Source organism: Schistocerca gregaria, chromosome 3, assembly GCF_023897955.1.
Source record: "Schistocerca gregaria isolate iqSchGreg1 chromosome 3, iqSchGreg1.2, whole genome shotgun sequence".
NCBI lineage: Eukaryota > Metazoa > Arthropoda > Insecta > Orthoptera > Acrididae > Schistocerca > Schistocerca gregaria.
This window is the reverse complement of record NC_064922.1, coordinates 709,737,088-709,757,042: the sequence shown is the minus strand read 5'-3', so window position 1 is coordinate 709,757,042 and position 19,955 is coordinate 709,737,088.

Below are 19,955 nucleotides of genomic sequence, written 5' to 3'. Positions count from 1 at the left end.
TTTATATTTCAGGTAGCAGTTTAAGTCTGGCACCAAAACCACCTATCCGTTTTCATCCTGAGTACCAATATTCAAGGGAGGAAACGAGTGTATTATGTTGACTTGCCAATTCAGAGACTTGCTTTCTAATGCCAACAAGTATTTACAACAGAAGGCATCATAGACAGTAAGAAATTGTGACTAACTGTGGGAGGACAAGCCTTTTCTGCTGAGATATGAATATATTATTGATCCGTATTTGTAGGCTTTATTATTTTCTTGTAACTAAGCATTTTCGTTCTATATCTCGAGCACAATCTAATGCCTCAATGGAGCAGTTCCAGCGGACAGACCTCAGCACTTCGGCTTTCTCTCCGCTATCATCCATTTCGGCGAAAGTATGCTTATGAAGTGAAAAGATGACTTCGATCTGAGTCGAGAAGTCAGTTCCATTGAAAAACTTTCCCGCAGACATGCAGGTAATTTAAACTGATTAATAGCACTAATAAAATATAAGTATTACCAAATCAACAACATTAAAGATCTGAGGTATTGTTTCCTTCAAGACAGTCGTCAAATATATCACTCAAGAATAATTCAAGAAGACGTAGCTGCTGTCTAACAGACAGTTATGTTAAACGAAGTTGTAGTCACAGTGTAGCATACGTAATATTCGGGATATCCGGGAAATTCGTAATGGCCGTCGCATGGAAGACGGCTTCTAGGAAACTGCAAAGCATCGTGCTTTTCTCTTACTATCATGTCGCGGTAAAGCTCTGCGATCCTACTGCGATCGACTATTGTGGATTGAAACAGAGGGAAGAGGGGAGAAACATGTATTTGTCGCCCTTGCTGGAGCACTTTAAGACACTACCATGTTGAGTATAGATGAGGATACATATTCTACTTCCTCCCAGATATTCTTGTGTTAACTGCCCTTCACAGCACTGAGGAACTCCGTAATTCGAAACATGATAAAAGAATGAATCAATCCACGAGCAAGAGAGTCGGCATGTGGTTTGAAGGGGGGAGGGGGGGGGGGGGGGAGGAGAGTGGACCAACACTCCAATTTTGTGCTTATGAAGTATAGTTGGGATATTTAACAACAAATGACTCGGGATACACAATCTACTAATTAGTCTCTATTACGTGGTTTCTTCATATTCATACTGATTTGGTATTTGCGTTTTTAGGGGTAGAATGCCAGTTTGTTTTGTGAAAGGAGCGATGATCGGGTCAGCTTCACTTCTAAGAGCCTTGCTGGGTATACGCAGGATATGAGTCGTACTTCCTAACAGTAGCGTTCAAGTACTGGGCAACGTAATATTGTTGCAGCTGGTGCACAAGTTATATCGCGTGGATACGTTTCCACACAATGGAAGAAGGGCACTCATAAATCTGAAAGAAATAGGAACGTGCAACACCTCAGCTGTAATAATCGTGCAGTTATGGCTGGGGATAACAGCCTAGCTGTACAAACTAGGGCTTTATTTAGACGTGGACAGCGTGATGTACGGACTGCAGAGTTATAAATATCACCTGACGTCTTGTAAAGTAGACTCTCCCTCCCGTTACAAAGAATGGAGCGGTTTATGACGTGGTGTTGCAACTGTTGTCATATTAAAATAAGGACATGCTTCTCCGTAAAGATTTCTTCAGTTTTATTCAAGGAATGTCACATTATTTATTTAGTGTTATAATTAATGCCACAATACTATTAATACATACAGGAACTATTACAAAACATTGCCGTAAATAAGTATTTGACATTTGCGAATGATAGTACTGATCTCCGTTTATAATCACTCAATCAACAACAACTATTCTTGACATTTAACATAAAATCTGAAAAAGATTAACATATTGTTACTCTCAAGTTTATCCAGACCTCCGACAGGTGCGACTGCACTTAGCAATTTTCATACAGCCATTTTCATACAGAGCACTAAGTGGTATTACCAACATAAAAACCTAAACTGCCTACTTACATAGCACCCATGCTCCCCACAAAAAATTGTACAAACTGTTTTGGGCAGTGGCCAATACTGATTTGAAAACATATTTCATAATTACAATAACAAAGGTATCAAATACACAAAATTATTGCTGCAATGTTGGTTAAATAACAAAATTTTTTCTCACAATCCATAAAGACAGTCCTGATCATTCATCACAGTAAGAATGATAGCTTTATGTTAGTTAGTTACGTGTTCCATTGGTCTATAACACGGAAAATCCTTTAGGATGTGTAACGTGTCAAGGAGACATTTTGCTTCCTGTTCTGGAAATGTGACTTAAACCACTCATATGCTGTTCCATTTATACCATAGAATGGTAATTTCTCTAACATAATGTCATGGTTAACACAATGAAATGCTTTGGATAAGTCACAGAATATTCCTACCGGTGACATTATACTATTTAAAGACTGTATTATATGGACAGTGAAATTGGTTATTTCTGTCTCGGTGGAACAGCATTTCTGAAATCCAGACTGTGATTTACTAAGTATCCCATTACTGTTGAGATGGATAACCACTCTTGAGTACATTACTTTCTCAAAGATTTTGGAAAATGCTGTAAGCTAGGATACTGGCCGGTAATTATTGACATCTGTAGTTGTTCCGTTTTTGTAGAGGGGCCTAACAATGGCATGTTTTATCCTGTCAGTAAAAATACCGTGAGACAATGATGCATTACATATGTGACTCAAAGCCTCATTTGTAATTGCTCCACATTGTTTTAATAACTTGTTAGAGATGTCATCTACTCCAACAGTACATTAATTTTTCAAAGATTTAATAGTTTTCCTTATTTCACATGAGGTTGGTAGGTGAAACTTAATCTAACTAAAATTTTTCAAAACTCACTCTTTCATGTACTGCCTGGCATCTTCTTTTGAACAATTCTCACCAATTTTTTCTCCTAAGCTTAAGAAGTGATTGTTAAATATTTTCGCTATCTCTGTACTTTTGGTTAAGATGGTCTCATTCTCTTTAACAGTAATACTAGCATCCACAGTGATTACTTTTTCTGTCTCCCTTCTAACAACTTTCCACATCGATTTTATTTTATTGCTGGAGTTGTTAATTTCTTCTCTAACATAAATTTTTCTACATTTCCTTTCAACTTTTCTCAGTATGTTACAATAATTTTTATAGTGTTAAAACACTTCTGGATCTTTAGTATTTCTTGCTGTCTCATACAGTTTTCTTTTTCTTTCTGAAGACACTTTAATACCTGTAGTAATCCAAGGTTTCTTTGAAAAGTTTTTGGTGTTACATTTAGTATTTTTCTTTGGAAAACTGTGTTCAAAAGGGATATTAATTTATCAAGATATATGCTACCTTTGTCATTAGCATTTGGCTCATTATATACATCTTCCCAGTTTATGTTTCCCAAACTTCCTCTGAAGTGATCTTTAGATACCAGATTGAGCACTCTCACACTTTTACTTAATGGTTTCTGAACTGTACGCCCTGCTAGGTTTTGTAAGTCAATCAGTTGTGCATCATGGTCAGATAATCAATTTACCACAGGGAAAGCATGTGTTTGTTCTACATCCTCTTGCTGTACAAACATATTATCTTTAGAGCACTATTGCTTTGAGCTATGTGTGTAGGGAAACTGATCACTGATTGTAAGTTACATGATGTTAACAATACACCTACTTCACTTTTCCTATCAGAATTGCTTCGAAAGTTAGCACTGAAATCACCACAAATTAATAACTTCTTCTTTTTGCCAGACTGACAGCATTATAGGAAGCCAAACTCTTTTATGAATAGCTCCCAATCTCCTAGTGGAGACCTGTACACTGTTTCTAATATCAACACAACATTATCTAGCTGCCCAAGTCTGGGCAGCAAAAGAAAGTGCCCATGGAAGTAGTGGATTTCCATGCAGTCTTAAAGAAGTAGTGTTGCCCTTCCAACGGAAAGACAGTGCTAACTCTTGACATGCAGACAGGTAATGGGCCACAACAGAGCAAACCCAAAGCAGAGTCAGTCGAATGTTTGAATAATATTGGTAGGTAGGTCATCAACGAGCAGACCCACAGCATTTCTTGTAGAGATGATGATATTAGTGGGCCATCAAAGGTGCAGACCCACTGCAGTCCATTCAGAGATGATGGAAATGGTTGGCCATCAAAAGTGCAGACCCACTGCAGTCCTTGTAGAGATGGCCAGCAGCCATCCCGTGTGACTGTGCAGGTGCACAGTCACCATCAAAGAGTCTTGCAGATAATATAGCAAATCCGTGAATACCTGTACACTCACCAAAAGAATTAGATATTTTTAGAATCAGCAATGCTGTTAACCAGACCCTTGCTGAAATACACACGTGAGCACTAATAGTACCTTTTTATTAACTTCTCACATATTGTGCATCTACTATGGTCAACAGAAATGTGTGCAGTGGACTAAAACCCTACTATATACTTAATTTGAAGACCTGCTGTCTAATTTTATAACATGAGAATACAATTACAAAGGTACAAAAGACATCATTAAAAATTTAATGATAACATTAATTTTAATCCAGGCGTTACAGAAGAAATAAGCATATACATGAGTACTGTACGAACCATGACATAAGAAAAAAATAAAAAATGAGATTATCCATCAAAATATTAACTTTACACATGAACATTAAAAAAGAACAGTACAGATAATGTCTAAACATCTTAAGAAAGTAGAGAACATATTATAAATTCAACTTTTATTTGAGGATGACAGTATTCCTCATCATAGTGAATGTAGATTAGTAGTAGAAAAATTCTACAACATAAATCTTATCAGATAAACACATAAAGACAGGATGAACACAAATACACAACAATACACAAACACATATTGAAATAACACAAAAGGAAAGGACAGGGTTTGTGTTCAGAGTGACATTTGGTAGTGCAGCCCAACCTAAAACTTCATTCCTTAGATCTTACCTCTTATTTCAACATTTTTTTTCCCACAAAAAGGTCCTATATAAGCATGCTTTTCCATTGTCTTACCTCATCATTTGTTTTCAAGAAAATCACACCCAAACCTGTTGTCCCTGAACACTACGTTTTTGTTGATATCATCTTTCAAAATAATTATTCTTTATTGTACACTACTGTCTTGGCTAAACCTTTTTCTTATAACTTCTCAATGCAGTCTTTCCCCATTCTTCATAGTTAGTTTCTTATATAGTATCCCAACTCTTAAGCTAACTTAAGTCTACTGAGCTCAGATACACAAACTCAGGAATGAGACAATGCAGCAGCACAATTATTAACAAAAACTAGAACGAGATTAAATGTAAAGTGGCAAAGGAAGCATCAATAAATACAAATCACCAAAGCAAATGCTACATTATATCTAATATGAGCCAATGTGCAACAACAAGAAAAATAAATCAGTAGTAACACTGGCTTAACGTTGTATTACAAAGTAAAATACAGTAGGACAGTGCATGACAAACAGCAGTAGCACAAGCAATAAACTGTACCTAAACATGACAAATCTCAATCAGAAAAAATATTACAGTAAATATAGGAAATGTCTAATACCTATGTCACTATCTTAACACTAGAGTGATGTATCACAATAATTTACTCTACCAAACAAGTTACCAAATCGTGAAAAAATGATATATGTAATTCCTGTGAAGGGAAATGTCAGTTTCTGCTCCCTGTTTTTGTTAAGAAAGTAGATCATAAAATTATTATTTAATGGATCTGTAGACATAAAATATTTACATTAGTACATCTATTAAATTTTTATCTTAACCAAAGCTGCAGAGTAGCTAGAAACTATACATTAAACAAAATAGGCAAATTATATACATACAGCAAAGTATGAAACATCATTCACTAGCCATATGGCATTTCATAAGGCAGTGGAAAAAAACATCTCAACTAGGAAGAACGTAGTCATAATCAGGTGTATAGACGTAAAATATTTCTCATGATTTCATTACGCATTTCAGTAAATATAAGAAATTATGAGCTCCAAACTGTAATCATGTTTTCAAGTATGAGAGTGTCGTATTGGCGATGCTTTCTACAAAGAAATGTCAATAGCGAGGTTAATGGCCTCTTTTTCCTACACTTGTGTCTTGGAAAGTCACACACTAATGGTTTTTTCCCAGGCAACAGTCATGCAGCTGGGTGCCCACAACGCATTACGTGAAGGTTATTTATTTTCTTTATTGAAACTTTTAAAACAGCGGTTCCCGCTAAAGTGGCAGTCTCATATAAAAAATGCCACAGGTTGAAAATTTACATTAGACGTATGTAGAAAGAAAATCTCATATAAAACAGTGTCCAAACATTTTCGCCGGCATTGTGATACATTCATACATGAACACACATTTCATAACTCTTAAGGTACGATTCTTGGTTTCCAACATCTTTTTCATAAGCCAGAGACCCTAACCCTTACTCATTATTCATATACATATAAACACGTAATCACATTACTTATATAGCATCATCTTATTGATCATAAACATATCTCAACATCATAATATACATTATCATCGTAATAATATCATCATACCACATCAATCACAATTCTCTGCTCGTTTCAATAGTGTCATCTACCTCAAATATACTTCAAAAATCATGATCCCATGCCAGATTCATCATTCAAAGCTCTGGTAGTATCAAAATGTTTCCAAATAAATATCAACAGTTCGCAAAGTACAGAAAAAATACAATTTTGTAAGTGTTAATTCACTGACATAGTAAAAAAAAAACTGTTGTCTCTTTAAATGATCAGCTAGCTGCGTAATTCTGTGTTAGAGAAATATGGTACTGATGTGTAAAACTGATTAAGCAAATACCACATTAGCTAGGGCTCCTAGTGCTGGCCACATGCTTAGTACACGAAGTAGGCATGCACCCCCTGAGGATTAATGTAATTATAGCCTCAGGTGTTACAGATCACAGCAAAGGAATGAAATGTATCACGGAAAACCTTCTTTGTATGTTTGTAATTCAAAAATCTTTCAAAAAATATTTCACGTTCAATAATTAATCACTCATATGCATTTTCCGTAGCGCTAAACGGTGCGTCTTGCTATAAGATAATTTCTGTCAGTATGTACGGTAAAAATGATCCAAGTGCCGTAATTATCGTCGTCCATAAGGAAAGTTCGGTAGAAGTCAATGTATCTACCTCGTCATAAACAAAAGTGAAATGCTATGCATATAGATGTCCCAGTTACTACGCTCATTGCCATGATCAAGAAAGTACTGTGCTGTAACGTAGTGTTTGCTACGGGAAAGGCTGCCTCATTGTAGCTATACCACAAAACTTACTACTAAAACACGTCTTACATTCCAGAAGAAAGTAGAAAAACTGTGCAGATATAAAACAGATACAGCACAGAAGCAATATTGTAAATTGTGTTACTCATTAATAACAATGTGATATAATCATGTAGCTGTCCAATGAACTAACCACTGTGTAATCTGTTATCTCTCAGAAAGTACTTTCAATCCAGAATGTCTTTTCAAGTAAACCAAAATGTTGCATTAAAATCTCATTAGCAGTATATGTTGTAAGTATGCTACCATTATAGTCGTTACATAATCGTGCAACGAACTAGCAAGAATGCACACTCAAAAACACTGTACCGTCTGTTCACTATGAAAATGCTTTCGTAATTACTGTCTAACTGACTTCCCTAGGTTATTGACTAGATAGTTAACTTCAAAACATTATTACATGTTAACAGTTTCTAAGTGTGACAAAGAAATCTAATAGCAACGACTAAGTTAAAAAGCAGATTACCTCTTAAAAACAGGTTTAAGATGTGAAACGTGGTTTAATTCTATACCTTTCTTCAGTATGCAGAGTTTCAACTTCAACAGAATTATCATGTGGTACACGTCGGTAAAGAATTCTGGAATTTTCTTAAGTTTAGCTTATGTTATTTCTCTCAAGCCCAGCCGGCACACATGACTACCTGAAGTGCATCTCATTGTCTGTCACATATTTGTTGTTGCCCGTCGTTACTGGGATTTGTAGATGTAACTTCTACAAATTCACCTTATCGAGAGGGCACTGCACTGTTTGAATCACGCCAATTTTGATCTATTCTGGTCCATTGTTAAGATTATGTCGTCTGTCGTCATGCCGGTAATTTCTGAAATTTCCTTCTTGTCGGTCACGTCGTGGTGAATTTCTCCCTGAATCGTAACTGCAAGGTGGGTTGTTGTGTCTGTCTCCCTTGACAATAATAGTTCTGATCCCATATTGTATGTTTCTATGATTGTATATGTCATAGTCATCACCGCAGAGAGGCGATCTTTCCCTGTAATTATTATTACCCTGCCAACGGTTGTCAGGAACCGATGGCTTTTGGAGTATGATCCCCTCGAACCCCACAAACCAACCAACCAACCAATCAACGGTTGTCACAGGGCTGGTGTCTGTTTTGGTCACGATTTGTGTTGTAAGAATAGCCTTGTCGTGTGCAGTTATTATTTCTGTCGTCACGTAAATGTGATGGATATGACCTGCAACTGTTGCGCGGCCCGCAGTTGTCGGTATAAATTTCCAATTCTTGTAAGAGTCCCTGAAGAGCTTCAGTGACCTCTTTGGAACGTCCTGCCAAAATAATATGTCATAAAACTACATCTACATCTGCATCTACATACATACTCCGCAATCCACCATACGGTGCGTGGCGAAGGATACCTCGTACCAAAACTAGCATTTTCTCTCCCTGTTCCACTCTTAAACAGAACGAGGCCTAATCTCTCTTATCTTATCTTTGTGGTTTTTCCAAGAAATATAAGTTAGCGGCAGTAAAATTGTACTGCAGTCAGCCTCAAATTTCCTCGGTAGCGATTCACGAAAAGAACGCACCTTTTCCTCTAGAGACTCCTACCCGTGTTCCTGAAGCATTTCCTTAACACTCATGTGATGATTAAACCTACCAGTAACAAATCTAGCCGCCCGCCTCTGAATTGCTTCTATGTCCTCCTTCAATCCGACCCGCTAGGGATCCCAAACGCTTGAGCAGCACTCAATGATAGGTCGTATTAGTGTTTTATAAGCGGTCTCCTTTACAGATGAACCACATCTTCCCATAATTCTACCAATGAACCGAAAACGACTATCCGCCTTCCCCACAACTGCCATTACATGCTTGTCCCACTTCATATCGCTCTGGAATGCTACGGCCAAATATTTAATCGACGTGATTGCGTCAAGCGCTGCACTACTAATGGAGGATTCAAACAATACGGTATTCTTTTTCCTATTCATCTGCATGAATTTACATTTACCTATATTTAGAGTTAGCTGCCATTCTGTACACCAATCACAAATCCTGCCCATGTCATCTTGTATCCTCCTACAGTCACTTAATGACGACAGCTTTCCCTACACCACGTCATCATCAGCAAACAGCCGCACATTGCTATCCACACTACACAAAAAATAATTAATGTAGATAGAAAACAACAGCGGAAGTACCACACATCCCTGGGGCACTCCAGATGATACCCTCACTTCCAATGAACACTCACCATCGAGGATAACGTACTGGGTTCTATTACTTAGGAAGTCTTCGAACCAGTCACATATTTGGGAACCAATCCCGTATGCTCGTACGTTAGTTAGGAGTCTGCAGTGGGGCACCGATTCAAACGCTTTCCGGAAGTCAAGGAATATGGCTTTCGTCTGATACCCTTCATCCATGGTTCGCAAGATATCATGCGAAAAAAGGGCGAGTTGCCTTTCGCAGGAGCTATGCTTTCTAAAGCAGTGCTGATGCATGGATAGCAACTTCTCTGTCTCAAGAAAATCCATTATATTCGAACTGCGAATATGTTCAAGAATCCTGCAACAAACCGATGTTAAGGATATTGGTCTGTAATTTTGAGGATCCGTCCTTCTACCCTTCTTATATACAGGCGTCACCTGCGCCTTTTTTCACTGACTCGGGGCTTTACGTTGGGAAAGACATTCGCGATAAATGCAGGCTAAGTAAGGAGCCAATGCAGATCTTTCTTGTACCGCGAGTGCTACAGTCTTTGGTTCCAGAGCATTCTCCGAAATGCTCTGTTATCCCACGGTGGATCTTTTCCGTCCGTAACCGACTTTTTCGGCCCATACTTCTCCAATGCGTGATTTACGACATGTTCCCGCAACATAATTAAATAAATGCGTATAAGTTCTGAGGGGCTGTACAGATTTGTCAAATAAAGATTTTTGTGCAACATGTCTCGTTTGAAAAATTAAAATTGTTCGAAATGTTTCATCATTATGATGCTTTGTTTGACTCGATCTTGAGTACCTTCAGACTGTTATGCTGAGAGAAAGGCATGATAAAATTCTTCTTCATTGTGACAATCGAGAATGATCGTATGTATTCTTACAGCAGGTTCATTTTCCAAACAGCCACAGATAAATTCCAATTTGTCCTCTAACGACCATTTGGGAAGAAAACAAAGAGAGAATTGATGAAGCCACGCTTTTGGATGAATGTCGTTGCCGGAATTCTTAAATGTTTAGAATTTTCGTGTAGGAATGAACAGCTTATAGTCAAAATCATCGTGTCGGCGAGTCGCATATCGGTCATTGATACGTAGTTTCGGTGGCTCCCTCTTAAATTTCGGTGCATCTTGCCTATTTCTTACATAATGTCCAAAATATCCTGTGTTATTATTTTGTAGCTTTTCCGTATTTTTAACTCCCTCTTCCCGTGTTGGAGCGAGAGTCTCCTCTGACATATGAAATTCTTGTATCACACGTGTAAACTGACCTTGTACGTTCCGCATTTCTCTTTTGTACTGTGTATTAATTTGAGTCTGATTTTGTTTGAATTTCTTAATTTTTTCATACTCTTCAGTGTCAGTGAAGGCTACTGGTCCTTTGTCATTCAGATCATCACCTACCTTCGTAGATACATTATTTAGCTGATCCGAAAGTTCGACTAATTTCTCAGATAATGGTCTAATTTCCTCCGTGTCTTTCTCAATCAAGTTTCAAAGTGTCAGTTTGTATCGAAATCATATTCACTGTGTCCTTTCAGTTTTCCTGAGTATTTGCAAGTTGCGTAAACGAATCGGTAGATGCAACTTAGTCAATTTTAGCTTGTGAGGTGTCGTGATTTTTATGAAAAATAGTTTGCATTTCTTTTATAGCTGCTTCGTGATTCTATAGTGCATTTCCATGGCGCCAAAAAAATAGGTTGAAACTTCTCACAAATTTGTGTTTTATTTCACTACAAACATTTTGACATTTACATTCGATTATAAGTAACTCAGCAGTTAAACCATCACGTGTTTGTTCAAGCGTGGTGTCTAACTTTTGAAGCTTTTGTTCCATTGTGTCTAGCTTTTGTAGCCTCTGTTCCGTTTGTTTATGATTTTGTTTCATTTGTTGCATTAACTGCAATACTAATGTATTAGTGTCTGGAATCTGTTCCTCTATGCTCTTCGGCAGTGCATTTGCACGGGCTAAATTCACATTTTGACAAGCAGAAAATGTGTCTTGACTTATTTGAGAAAACGATGAGGGCCCAAAACCTGAATCTACAGTATTTGCAAGATTGTGTCCTGTTATTTCGGATTCCTGAGGCGAGCTGTTGCCGACCGATCCATCGACAATACTACCCTGTTCACTAGCTGTTTCACTGTCTGCACCATTATTTACCGGCTGGCCCGTTCCTCTACGCACAGTCACCAAACTATTACTGTGAATGTCTGTTAATTCATTACACGGTGGTGCTGATAAGCTCTGCTCGTCGTCACTATCGTTTCCCAATTTACTTTGGAGCCTAGTGTTACGTTTTTCACAAGCCATAATTTTCCGTATTTCACACAATAACAGAGAAAAGCACAATTTGAAGAGCAAACATAAGAAAACACATTAATACAGCACTGAAAATATAATCTAATTAATTGCAAGCTCAGCAGCAAAATATTTGGTGCAAATCTACATGCATGCCACAACTGTTTTACTTTACAACTAGAAAGGAGATTCTCTCTACAATTACTTGCTGGCAATAAACAGTAACTACACTAATTACACTAATGACACAAAGTGCGAGAAGAAATCGGAAGGTTCCGTTGAGGTATCCTCGGGTTTGGGTCGACATATGAAACTTCCCCTTTGTATGTAAAGAAAGTGCTGGAATAACTCTTGCATTATTTGATTTTCAAACAGATTGGACAAGCTCGACTTACTCAGACAGTTTTCTCTTTCTTTATTCTGATCATCACTACACTGACAGACAATATTACTTTCAATAATCCCTACAAAAAAAATAGCACTGACTGACAGTAACTTATACCTTTGATGAATCACTTACTTCACAAAAATCTTCGTGACTCGAAATACTGCAATACAGTGAGCTCCAATACTGCCAGCTAACTACTGAAAAGCATAGTTAGCAAATGAAAGATTTTGATAGAGAACAAACAATGTATTTACCTCATATATATGACATGCCTCTCCAAGCGATATTTGTATCAACTCATATTACTAGAATGTGTGTCGCATTTGTCTCTACTTTATTTCCATTAAACATGGTTCACTTATTGATCAAGAATATGGAGATTTTACGTCAATACCCTTCATTTATACTTCGTAATAATATTGCCGAATTCCTCTCTCTCGCTGGCCCCTATTGTCTCTGCATTAATTTACTGTATTTCCATTATGCTGACATTACCCTGCTTTTCAAATCTATTATAATGAGTTGGAAATGATAATTTGGTGATCTGACGTTCCATTGCTCTATTTGTAGACGTACGAGCACTGTAGGCGACAGATGAAATGTTACTTTGTTTATTCACAGAAGAAAATTATTACGCTGACACACTGGCTATAAAAATCTGGTTACTGATTCAAAAGAAACATAAATTCCATTGACAGAAAATTCCCCTAAAGTATACGTTTCTGAATAATAGGGTGTTATTGCATTCACTGTGTTCGGCGTAAAAGCAATAGAGGATTTCAGTGACAAACTGCGTCCGACAGCGTAGTGCGGTACCGTAAGGGACTCGAGAATATTTCTCGATAACAGATGGCTCAAACTCTGGTAAAGACATGATGAAATTCCATTATTAACAGATAATTTGTCGCAGATATTTTTCTTGCGCTGTGTGAGCTTCTTGCCCTGACATCTGTGATTTGTTCTAGCAATAAGACATTCACGAAGGCTAGTGCGCATATAACTGAGTAAAACCAAGGAAAAACAAAGTGCTTGCCACTGAATGGATAACAAATGTAACGTTTTATCATCATCCTTGGAAACTGATTCTCTACCCACAGAAATTTCTTTTTGTGTACTCCTATAACAAGTTTTCATACTACCACTAATCATAGTCAGTAGAAGGATCTTGTGACAATAATCGCCTCTCGGTTAAATTACAACTAAACCATTAAAGACATGGATGTGAATCGTTATTTTCTGCGAGTCTTACATCAATACTAACAAGTCGACTGATTTTATAAGGTTGTATTAATCAGTGTCATACCTTACGAATGCTGCAGAATGACACTAAATATCTCGAGATGGACGGCAGCTCTTTAAGTCATATGCGCTCACCCGCACATGCGGAGTGAAGTTCAACAGTATTTTCGAATGAATAGCGACCACTGTTATTCCTGAAGTTCCGTGCAACACCTCGCAATAAGTTTTAGCTTTAAACTTTTTACGAAAGCAGCAAACGTAACACATTCGAATAATCAGCTCGTGTCCTAAAACGATTTTCTGTAATTCATTGATGTTGACCTTTATTTTTCCGTTTTCATTGCAACAATCTACAATGTATACATAATCCAGACATCTCTTCTAAGCGTTGAAGAACGTGAAAGACAGCGACTGAGAAGAGAACGAGGCAGGATAATAGATTATGCCACATGTCAGTCCGCGCAGAGAGAAAACGTTATAGGAATCCAAAGAGAAACGGGAAAGGGGAATTAAAATCAGAGAGAAAAAAATATAAGGTTTATTGTTTACCAATTACATATTTTTGTATTCAGGGGTCATAAAAGTCTTTTCAGAGCAGGCGTATAGAGCGGCTAATGTCCTGAAAACATGGTATAAGATGATCATAGAAGAAAGTAAAACAAAGCTAATGGTGGATGTTCAGTGAGAAAGGAGTAACTGGTGAAGGAGTACTGACATTGAAAGTCTTGTGCTAGTTTCGATACTAGGACAGCAAAATATTTCAAGACGTGAAAAGCAAGAGGACGCGCAAGAGGATACGCTGACCAGAAGGGCCTATGCTAAAATCGATCTATAAATTTCAGTGTTGGGGAGTCTTTGGGAACAGACTTGTCTGGAGTGTAGAGTTATGGAACTGAAGTATTCTCCTCGAGCAATACATAACAGGATAGTACACAAGCATTCATAATTTGACCCGAAAGAAGAATGTTAAAGGATAGATGCGTAGGTCGAGTAACTAATGAACGGTTATTGCCTCGAATGGAGAAATAAAGACTTCCATGACAAAACTTGACTGCAACTTGAGGACAAAATTCAGAGGTACCAAAGATAACTAACGTGACAGTGGAGGGAACTGCAGTGCTTAGTAGTTACCCATCGGCATTTACATGGCAACTCCGCAACTGACACTAAAATGCCTGGAAGAGAGTTCATCGAACCACCTTCAAGCTATATTTCTACTCTTCCACTCTCAAACAGCGCGCGAGAAATATGAACAATTAAATGTTTCCGTGAGAGCTCTGAATTCTCTTGTTTTATTATGAAAGTCATTTCTTCCTATGTAGGATGATGCATTCGAATGAGGAACTTGGTGATTCACATGTCTTAAAAAGATCCCACCATGACCAAAAACGCCTTTGTTTTAATGATGTCACACTAACTCGCGTATCATATCCATCACACTATGTCAATGTTATGTGTTACGGATCCCACAACATGCAGCTGTACTCTAGAAGGGTACGGACAAGCGTAGTATAAGCATTAACTTTTGTAGACATACTGCACCTTCTCAGTACTCTAGGAGGAAAACGCACACTTGGGCTCGCTTTCCCCACATTATTATCTACATGATCGCTCAAGTTTAAGTTGGTTGGTTTATTCCGGGGAGGGGACCAAACAGTGTAGTCCTACGTCTCATCGGATGAGGGAAGGATGGGGAAGGAAGTCTGTCGTGCCCTTTCAAGGGAACCATCCCGACATTTGCCTGAAGCAATTTAGGGAAATCAAGGGAAACCTACATCAGGATGACCGGACGCGTGTTCGAACCCTTGTGTTCCCAAATGCGAGTCCAGTGTGCTAAACAGTGCATCATATCGCAGTTTTAGTTATTTTCGAATGTGATCTCTAGGTATTTAGATGAATTGACAGCTTTTACATTTGTTTGACGTACCGTGTAATGGAAATATAGCGGTTGCTTTAGTGCTGACGTGGATGATTTCACAGTTTTCGTTACAGTCAATGTTACTTTTCGTACCACACAGATGTTACGTCTGAATCATTTTGCACTTGGTTCTGATCTTCTGATAAATTTGCGAGGTGTTAAATGACAGCGTCATAGACAAACAAACTACGAGGCCTGCTCAGATTGGCTCCTCGGAACAGCATAGATAGTGTAATACTTCCTTTACGTAAGCCAGGTATCACTTCTCTTATACTTTTTTTCTTTTTTTGTAATCTCATTTTGTTCGTTATAAATCGTTGCAATTTTACTTGGCGGACATCCCCTGATGCCCGTTGAAGCTCATTATTGGTCCGTTCACTCATTTTTTTTAAATTGCAGATGGCAGCTAACCCTCTGACCAAACATGTTGAGCTACCGTGCCGGCTGTACAATACCTTGACTTCCCTTCAGGTAATACGAACTGTGAACTTTCTGATAGATAATTATGAATCCAGTCGCACTACTGAGACGATGTTCTATAGGCTCGAAATCTGACTAGAAGTTGCTTATGAGGAATGTTTTGAAAATCTTGAGACACGGAATCAATATGTGATGCCCTGTTGCTACCACTCACTACTGCGTTTGAATAAAGTAATATATGTGTTTCAGAAGAACGATATTTCCTGAAATCGTGCTGTAACTTCAGTATCGCACATTTTGCGAAGGGTTTAAATTGGCTTGAACTGACGTAATTCGTTTGCGTCGTGGAACTTTCCCACTACCTAACCCACAGCTCTGTATGTAAGTAAACAGTTTGCATGTGACTGCAAAGTATGGAGCTACTTTATTACCATTCTCTGAAATGAATCTATTTGGTACAGAATCTGGGCGAAAAATATCTTGATCGTCCCGTTACAGTAATGTGACCTCTTTTCAGGAACCTTTATAAACTCATTTCGAGCGCGAGACGTGCAGGAAGAGTATCAGTGATGTTCTGGAACGTACAGACATGGACATGGAGACATTTCGGCTGCAGTGCCGTAGCCAGTTGCGCTAGGTTTCTCTGTTGAAGACCGACGGTGCCAAGACCCAATCGAAATGTCCCCATAGTATTCTTTGGGTTTAAATCCGGCGAGTTTGTTGGACAGGGGTGTACTGTAAACTTATCCTTGTGTCCTCCGAAAAGCACACGTACACTGAGAGCTGTGTGACTCGTTGCACTCTCCTGATGGTAGATGCCATCGTGCCAAGGATAATCAAACAGCATGTAGGAGTGGACATGGTTCCCAAGGATAGAGGCATATGTGTGTTGATTCCTGTGCCTTCCTGAATTACGAGGTCAGTCAGGGAGTGCTACGAAGACATTTCCCGGAAAAAAAAGGTCCCTCTTGGATGCAGGGTGTTTGCTTAAAAGACGCTTGATGCCGCACAGGGCAAATTAATCTGTATGATGCGGCATAAAACATGATTCATCTGAAAAGACCTGATGTCGTAATTCAGTGTACGTCCAGTTGCATTATTAGTGCGGTAATTCCAGCCTTCGTTCCCGATGTACAACAGTCAGCAAGGGTTCATGTGCCAGGCCGCTGCTGTGAAAGCCCATAGGATTCAACATTCGCTGATAAAGTGTTGAGGAGACACTGTTGATAGCCCCTTGGTTCATCTGCGCGGTCAGTTGCTCAATAATTACACGTCTATTCGCTTTTACACATCCCTTTATTCTTCGTTCATCTCTGTCATCTATGGCCAGTATTGCACCACAGTTGCCTCGCCATTTTCCCAAGCAAGGCATACTTTAACCACGGCGTCACGCAAACAGTTTTAAAAGTTAGCCGTTTCGGAAAGCCAATGATGATGTCCGTTTACGTCACATAAATCGCTCAGGTCCCGGATTGCGATGACTGCCCTATTTCCGCGTACCCTACCTCCCCCTCACCGTCCGACACGCTTTGTATACTCAGGAGTGAATAGGACTGCCATCTGCTCTCTGTTACTGTTAATTGCACGTCGACGTCGAATACACGCGGTGATCATATTAATGTGACGGATAGTGGTAAAAGAATTTCAGACACCTAGGCAATTATAAAAGACAGTCCAACCCCAAGAGCTCCGTTATAAGTTGCCCCAAACTGATGCCTGTAAAAACCAGTGTACTAAAAGTGGAAATAATTCAATCAACTTGTGATTCTGAGGACATCGTGACACCAGTTTCATTGACTCTTTTCCAAGGGTGACAGTTCTAGAGAAATTTGGCCAGTGCTACTTGACATCCATATTCCCCCAAGAAACGTAGCCTATAGGTGCCAGTAGTTAGGTGGGACACGGCTATAGTTCAGTAGGATATTCCAGGGTTGACTAATATATGGAAACACTGCCAGAAACGCGTGTTTCAACATAAATTCAAAAGATAGAGAACCCTGCAGGTTGCACTGTTGTATTCAAGGACGAACGAAACCTATACAATGAACTCCATTGGTTACAAGTGTCAGTCTTGATCAGAAAAGTGTTCTGTGTAGTTCTGAGGGCACGATGTCGGACTTCAGAGAATTCCAACGTGGGAAAATTGATAGTTGATAGGCTCTGGGTTCAATGGGTGCATCTGTTCAAACGGTTAAAATGGCTCTAAGCACTATGGGACTTAACATCTGAGGTCATCAGTCTCCTAGACTTATAACTATTTAAACCTAAGGACATCACACACATCCATGCCCGAGGCAGGATTCCAAACTGCGACCGTATCAGCAGCGCGGTTCCGGACTGAAGCGCCTAGAACAGCACGGGCACAGAGGCCTGCAGGGTGCATGTGTAACGAAGATAGCCAACGCATTTATTGTTTTAAGGGTAAGAGCATTGATCAGTGATGTAAATGACTGTAGCACGAAAATGTGATGGTAGATCAATAAAACCTGGACCATGGGGCAACAAAATAAAGTCATTCGGGCGGATGTGTCATCTTTCTCACGGTTTCCAGCTTCTGCCCAGCTTACGTACTACGAATGAAGCATGTCAGGTTATAGGTGATGACTTGGGCAGCCATATCGTAATAGACCTATATCACAAGCCTCAAATCTACTCTGCGGTATCGTATTATTGCTAAGGTATTTTAGACAATTGCATAGCACGATGCTTGTCCCTAAATGGTTGTGCTGTGTTCAAAGACGACGTCGAAGCTGTCTGCAGAGATTAGGTGGTCAAGGTCTGCTTTTGTGAGCACGGATTCTCACATCTTTCCTGGCAACTACAGTGACCAGATCTGTATGTCGTTGAGTCTTTGTGGTCTATTTTCGAGGGATGGGTGCTACTTAATAATCTAGCTGCCTCATCGTTACCCAAATTTGCTTCTGTGTTACAGGAAGCATGGTATAAGATTCCATTGGAAACGATTTAAGACCTGTACTTATCCATATCGAGTCGACAGGAAGCCGACTGGAAGCCTTCTTGAAGGGCTCTGCCACTTAAATACACTGGAAAACGGGGTAAATTTAAAATGTAGATCAAGGCCTGTCGCCATACCGACCGGCTAGCGAAAGACTGGGAGGTGAGGGATATATATCAGACTCACTCAGGCCAACTCTGCCTCCTTCCAGTGGCAGTCACCACTCCCCGCCGTCCATCTCAGTCCCAGACTCTCTAGAGGCCCTAGGGGCAGCGTCCACGTTGATTTGGATGATTCATTTCTCAGCTGGATGTTGCTCGTCGCATACTAAAAGTTTTCCGTATGTGCGTCGCTTTCATAACACCATATCGGAGAGAATAATTCAGATATTGGGACAACTCTTTCCCACAGAGAGTTTACGCACAGCACTTGCAGGGCTCTGGTCATGCGTTTAGTAACTTCCAGGATTGAGCGTGTTGTGCGATACGGGAGGACTCACAGTACTCCCATAATTCAAATCCAACAATTATTAGATAGAACATAATTTGTTTAATAAAAAAGTTGTATTCTGTAAAATAGAATTTATCACTTTGTAGTACTTCACACATTACATATGTATGTTCGCTATAGTTCTTGGCTGGCCGATACGTACATTCAGTTGGTATGGTGTCTCCAGGCTACCTACACATCCGCTCACAGTAGCTATTCGGCAGTACCTGCCCGCACAAACGACCTAGAGACACACACACCCAAAGGTACAGTATTCCTGGGAGGAAACTTGTTGTACTAGACTAGCTGGACTGCCCATTTTGCAAGATGTCACCAGATGGCACTTGGAGTGACAAAGTGAATTATGGAACTCAAGACAGGGCCTTTGATGCATTATCGTTTCCACCTCTATCCCCAGTTCGCTTTCTCATCTGTGAATTCTGTAATATCAGCGTTTCATTCATTTACTGACAGGTCTATTCCATCCTCAGTCAAGTGATGCAGCCAAACATATGGTGTGGGCTTTTAAAGAAACAATTAAAGCATCTGGCAGATGCTTTCACACAGATGATGCTCTGTCGTTTGGAGCAGGTTTCATGAAGTGATCCCAATTTGCCACTTAACCGGTCAGCATGAAGGAAGAAAAATTACAAGCCCATGAATTTCACTGTTCCCACTGTCAGTATCATAACTACCCTCGTGGAAAATAACACGTATCGCTCCCGATTCCACCTCTTTAGCAACTTCCACCATTGTTGCATTAGGGTC